The following is a 6,422-nucleotide window of genomic DNA, read 5'->3' on the forward strand; positions in this document are numbered from 1 at the left end:
CCCGGACCGGCAGGATTGGGTCCGCCGGCCGTTTCTCCCCACAGCCAGTGAGGACACGCCTTGGACACTATCCGGTCTAGTCATGACCTCCGGTGTGTGGAGTTGTTTGTTTTAACCTCACTGGAAACCTCCTAAGGGTGATGATCGAAAGGGAGCAGGCCCTCTGCTTGGGGTGCCTGCGTGTGGATATTGTTCTAGGCACTAATGTTTCACCAGGACATCCCACAGGCAAGCTCTTCCCTTGGACACCAAGGCCAGGCAAGACAGCAACTTTTCAGGTTCAATCCAGGCGCTGGGAAGACAAGGGATCAAACCCAAACGCGTCATCTTCCAAAATGAGCTTAAAGGAAGTAACAACCGCCTTCCTTCTGTGTGGATGCGGGTTAAACGCGACCCGGGGGACAGAAGAGCAGGTCCTGCCCAGAGCCGCCTTGCAGCCGGCTGAGCTCACCTAGCAGAGACCCCGCGTGGATCAGGCATGGGGGTCCTGAGACGAGACAGACCAGCACCTTGAACTCCGGAACTGAGAGATTTAGTAAAAGTCTGTCGATAAGGTGTGGGGAGAGCTGAGTGAACCAGCAAAGGATGAGTTCAGTACCGCAGTGAGGGACGCAGGAGAGAGGGGTTCTGTCACCCCTTGACCTGAAGGGAAGAGGGAGGAGGGAGCTCTGTCATTCTGGGAGGACGGCCGCACAGAGAGGGCCTGGGCGGGAGCTGCCCCTTTGGCGGGGGTTGCAGGCCGACCGCGGTGCCCAGGCTGGAGAGCGCTGGGTAACATCGGGACCTCACTCTCCACCTGCCCTCCGATCTCTCCCAGGTGCCTTCCAGACCTGGACCCAGCCGAACTCTCCCTACTCAGAGCGGGTGGAGAGTGACGTGCATGGGGAAACAGAGAGCATCCACGTGGGGTAGGAAGACCGGAAAGCTGGTGTCCTTGTGCCCCTGGGCTGAGTCCTTTACCTTCAAACATCACAGGAGCTGAAAGCCTGGGACCTTGGCTAGTACAGATGGACCCTCACCTTCAGAGCGCGCACGTCTCCCACCCAGCAGCCGGCCCAGACGGGTGGGCCTCTCTGTTCCCTGCAGTGCTATACAAAGGGACTTCCCTGGGGTGCAGTGGTTAAGACTTTGGACTTCCAATGCAGGGGGCACGAGTTGGATCCCTGGTGGGGGAACTAAGATCCCGCATGCCACCTGGCACAGCCAAAAAATGAAATGAAATGAAGTGAAATAAAATAAAGTAAAATAAAATGTGAGACATAGCCTTGCCACCAGCCACCTGACACAGCCCTGTCTCCCGGGTAAGATGTCCTTCAACAGAGAACTCAGTATCAACTTTCGTGATGCTGTATTACCTGTTTATTTCAGTTCTGATGTTCAACTATAAATCACGATCTTAATCCTATATAACGCCCGGACCCCAGTGACGTTCTCCTTGTCAAATATCCTATTTCACATTCTGTGCCATGTGGACACTGTTGATTACCTCTCCTTCCTAGATTCTCTGTTCTCTTGATTTCTCTGAGTCTGATTCTCCTTCTCCTCCTTCCTCTATGCCTGTCATCAGTCCCCTTTGCTGAGCCCCTATTAAATGGTGTGGTTTCTGCAGCGTCTTCTCATTAGCTTGGTGTTCTCCCATGCTCATCTTGGTGCCCTTATTCCCGCCCCTGGCTCTACCTGCCCCTTATCTCTCCAACACGGGCACTCCCAGCAGCAGAGGGTCCTACACCACACACACACACACACACACACACACACACACACACGCCTCACCGGCGCCTCAAACACAGCCTCGCAGAACCTGAGCTCATTACGTTCTCCCCACGTTGCTGTGATCGCTCCTGTAGTTCCTATTTCAGTTAATGGAACCGCCCTGCACCTGGTCACCCAAGCACAAGCCTAAAGTACTTCTAGGCTCATCCTCCTCCTTAGCTTCCATGTTTATTCAAACCACAAGTCTTGCCAATCTAATCTCCTAAATGGTCCTCAAAACGATCATCTCCTCGCTGCTCTCTCAGCAATCGCCTTGCTTTCGGGTTGGATCATCCCTCACCTAGACCATGACGACAACTCTAGCACTGCTCTCTCCCCCAACATGCCCCCCCCCCCGGGTCCCACCCATCTCCATCCTGCAGGCCACTCAAGCCCCAGCCCCGCCCCGCCGTCCGGGCACCAGCGGCCTCTTTGCGTCCGTCTCCCTCCAACCTCCCCCAGTTCTCACCTCAGCACCATCGCCCTGGTAACACTGCAGACACACGAGCACCTCGGCTCAGCTTTCACACCTCTGCACAAGTGCTTCCGTGCCTTTTCTTCCCGGTAAATCTTGTTCAAACGCCGGTCCCTACCTGGACGCCCACTTTTCCTCTACGACCGGAGATAATCCTGACTCCTTTGCACTAATTCTGTCCAATTAGTCCTTTGGACTAATCAGTCTTTTATGCCATGTGTTGCTTTGTGTTGCCGTACTTTCTCTCACTCCATAACCTAGGGCCTGACATGGGAGTGGCACTGAATTTACAAATCCATGTATTCAGTTTGATCAAGAATTTCAGTGCACAAGTAAAGGAGCTGTTACAGTGGAGGATTACTGGACTGAATGTCAATATTATGACATAGTATGAGTGTGTTTCATGTTTCGTAATTGCAATCATTGTTGCTTTTGTTGTGGTCATCCACGTACAATGCTTGGTGTCAGTCGATTTATCTCTTGTAAAAATAAAATACAGTGTGTGTGTGTGAAAAAAAAAAAAAAAAAAAAGAATTTCAGTGCAGGAAGTTTCAGGTTTAAGTCCCTGCCCTGTGACCACGGGAAAGTCCTCACTTGCATAAGACGCAGGTATGGGGCGCATTAAGATGCCCTTTGTTTATAACAGTGTGTGATGCTGATTCAGTGTGAAGCTCCCACGTCTGCTCTTGTCTCTCCAATGCATTCTACTCATTAAAGATGAGTGATGTCTCAAAACTCCCAGATCTGAGTATGCCACCACCCCCCGCCTGATATCCTCCAGTGTCTGTTGCTCTTAGGCTGAAATCCAAGCGTTTGTGAGAGCCCAGCGTGATCTGGGCCTCGGCTGCCCCTTTATCTGGTGTCACACCTCCCCGGTCCCCAGACTCAGGTTCCCCGACCTCCCCCAGGCCCACGTATGTGTCCTCTCCTGCCCATCACGGCCGTCACGTGTGGTTCCTGCTGAGGACGGTCCCTTTCTTCCTCTTCACCTGGAGAACTCCCACACAGTCTTCAAATGTCAGCTTCAATGCCACTTCGTACTGAGTCGGGGTCCCTGACGCCTGGTCTTCAGGGCCCCTACAGACAAGTGCAGTGTGTACACCTGCAATAGCTCACAGGCTTCCTTCACGCCAAAGACAGAAGGGGACTTGAATCTTTAACATGGCAATTTGCTGACAGACATTAATTAGTAAAGTGTCTGGAAGAAGGGGCACCATTTTCCATCTCGCACAAACTTGCTGCCTTGGCTGTTGGCTTGTCTGTTTTATTAAACACTTTTCCTCTATAACACTTACCAGGGTTAGCTGTGTTTATTAATTAATTACTTGTAAAGGTAAAAAAATTAGATCTGTCTCTCACACCAGATTGCACATTCTCTTTGGGAAGGGACTGCCTTTGCCTTGTTTATTTTTGGACCCTCAAAATCCTGCCTCTTCATCTTCCGCTTGGGGACATTGAGCAACGTCTGAGGAGTGAAGTGATCTGGGGGGGCTGCCTTCTGGCTTTCTCGAGGCTGCACTGGCCGCACCCAGGGTCTACGCAAATGAAACTGCTCCCTTCAGCTCTACACCCACTGCAGGTTTCTGTCTACTGCTGGAGACATGAGAAAGCAAGCTGACAGTTTGCTGGTTGGTTCTCTAGTCTATGTGACAGAAATGCCAAAGCACCCATCACCCAAGATGCTCGTAGCACTAATCAATAAAAATCACTGAACACATGCTCAGCTTTACAAGAGCTTTACTTGTAGTTATAAGCGTAGTGTTTGCATTGAGCAGAATGGCAGGTGGGGATAAAGTGCTAGTAAGTTTAACAACCTGTTTTACATCAGTGTATAACAGTGTACAGAATGTCAACAGCTTATTTTTCCTTCCTATTTTATAAGCTTTACTCCAATAGCATGATAACATTTCATGACAACCTGACTCCACGTAGGTAGCTTTCCTCTCTGTGTCCAGAGACACAGGCCAGATTCTCCTGGCAACCAGAGCTGCCTAAAGGCTTCTTAATGCTCTGCCCATTTTGGCTTCACTTTATTTTGGCCATTAATTTGGTAAAAAATAGGAGTACTCAGATGAAACAAAACTACTTTTATCATAATTAGTAATTTTTTGCCTTCAAAGACTGTCCCAACTAGTAGAGGTTTCTTACCGACGATCAGAATTAGAACATCATTTTGCAGTCTAAAAGATACGTGCAGCGTGTACACCTGCAAGAGCTCATAGGCTTCCTTCACCAAAGACAGAAGGGTCTGAGTCCTGCATTCTGTTTCCATTAGAGAGGTATTTTTCCAGCAAAATCCCTCCTAACACACACACTATATATATAGTGTGTGTATATATATGGGAAAGGGCGATCAAGAATTTGAATTATTGGAATTGTACCAACTTTTGGACACTTCTTTCAAGTTTTTCACTTTAAAACTTTCCTTAAATCTTTTCAAGTAATGCCCTTCCCTTTCTTCTTTTTTGCTCTTGCTAAATATCCCCGCCTATATTGTTTTGTCTTTTGGGGAAGAGATGCTCTGCTTTTGTTCCTTTACATGAAATCATTCTGTTCAATCAACATGTGGCAAGAGACAGAAACACCTGTGTTTGAACCCAGCTCTAACATTACCAGCTGTGCAAGCCACCTGTGTGCACAAAAAACAAAAACAAAACAAACAAACAAACAAAACCCCTATGTGATAAATAAGTGCAAGAGGAGGATAGAAATTGTCAACATCCTTTCAAAAGCGTGCAGCACAGAGGCAGCTGTATCTCAGTGCTGAATTCACAGATAAATAGACAGATAGGTAGTAGGTTGATAGATAGATAATCATGCCCTTCTCAGTTATTTTCCTTTAATGTATTATTTCGACTTTCTTTCTGACTTGGATACTGCTCAGTTTTTGTGACCTTCAAACAAACGTCTTGCTGGGCTTCTCTGGTGGCAGCCTGGGATCCCACCATCAAGAAGTGAGCCCCCAGACATCTGCAGAAGATTCGACATTTGTCTGCCATCTTCCTGACAGACAGGGACCCTCAGACCCATGGAGGTCACAGCATTCCGATGTTTTGTGAAAGCAGATGTCATCTTCTAATGAAAATCTACAGTCAGACTTAAAAGAAATATAAGATTTATCAAAACTTACTTTCAAGACTCCTAGGGCACCAGGGTTGAAGGGATGCTGCTGGACTCATATCACACTTCTCAGAAGAGCCGCACATTTCCAGGCTGGGGTAAGACGCTGGTGGGCACGTCCCTCTTTGGGGGATCACAGTGCCTTGGAAGAGGTAGGGGGTTCCCTTCTGCTATCAGCCAGCGGATGGAATGACTGTATGGACCATGATGGTGCCCAGGTGTGGGCACCGATGTGATCTGTGGGAAGCAAGGGAGGGCCCCTGTTTGTCTCAAAAAGTCAGTCAGTCTTAGACAGGAGACCACTCAGGAAACTCAGGCATCTTGCCTCCAATACCCAACTGGGAAAGGGGAACCTCCCCAGGCTCCTTGAGGACCTCATCTCAGTGGCTGGGTTCTGCTCCCTTCCTCCAGCTGACCTCGGCTTTTCTACCTTTTGGTCGCTGTGCTGAGGGCTTCTTTCACCAGCAGAACCTGCTCCTGGCACTGGCAGAGTTAGCCGAAGGAAGAAGGCTGATCGAATTTCCTTGCGGGGCTCAGGCCCTCGGAGATTTTAGAGAAAAGGTGCCGTAGTGAGGGACCGTGAGGGCTGCAGAGATTAATTAACGCGGGAGAAAGAGACACGGTCACCTACCTGCACCTACACCGAGGCCTGGGTAAGGCGGGCGTCTTGCTTTTCCGCAGGTAGCACCACGAAACACAGGTGCTGCCTTAAGGTGCATTCTGTGCGTGGTCTCCGACAGAGGAGACTGAAAGGGACGGAATATTCTATTTCTGTATATTCAGTCATTTAAATGTTGTGATTTGGTCTTATTCCAACTGGATAATTTCGCTACTGTATTTGGACGGGCCACTCGAATAGAATTACGATTTCCCCCTCACCTGAAGGCAGACGTGTCCTGAGAGCTGGGCCGGCAGCAGCCCTAGACACACGGCGAGTTCCCCAGCGGCGGACTCGTGCTGGACCGGCGCGCCCTTCCCGACGCCCAGCGGCTCAGGTCAGGCGGCGGTCAGGCGGCGGGGGCCGTCGGAGCGAGGCTGCGCGCGGGCCCGGAGGCGCCGCGGGCCCAGGTGGGCG

At 50.0% G+C, this 6,422-nt stretch overlaps 1 long non-coding RNA gene across 2 annotated transcripts in view; it reads right to left on the bottom strand.

Moving 5' to 3' along the window:
- LOC132351818 (uncharacterized) overlaps positions 1–6,363 on the bottom strand; it is a 31,824-nt gene extending 25,461 nt beyond the window's left edge. For both annotated transcript variants that reach the window (XR_009498471.1, XR_009498472.1), the window contains exons 1-2: positions 6,227–6,363; positions 5,358–5,584 (exon numbers count right to left, since the gene is read on the bottom strand). This is a non-coding gene — a long non-coding RNA (uncharacterized LOC132351818). The remainder of the gene's footprint in view (positions 1–5,357; positions 5,585–6,226) is intronic.
- Positions 6,364–6,422: the final 59 nt, after the last annotated feature.

The sequence above is a fragment of the Balaenoptera ricei genome, chromosome 17 (genome assembly GCF_028023285.1).
Source record: "Balaenoptera ricei isolate mBalRic1 chromosome 17, mBalRic1.hap2, whole genome shotgun sequence".
In the NCBI taxonomy this organism is placed as follows: Eukaryota; Metazoa; Chordata; class Mammalia; order Artiodactyla; family Balaenopteridae; genus Balaenoptera; species Balaenoptera ricei.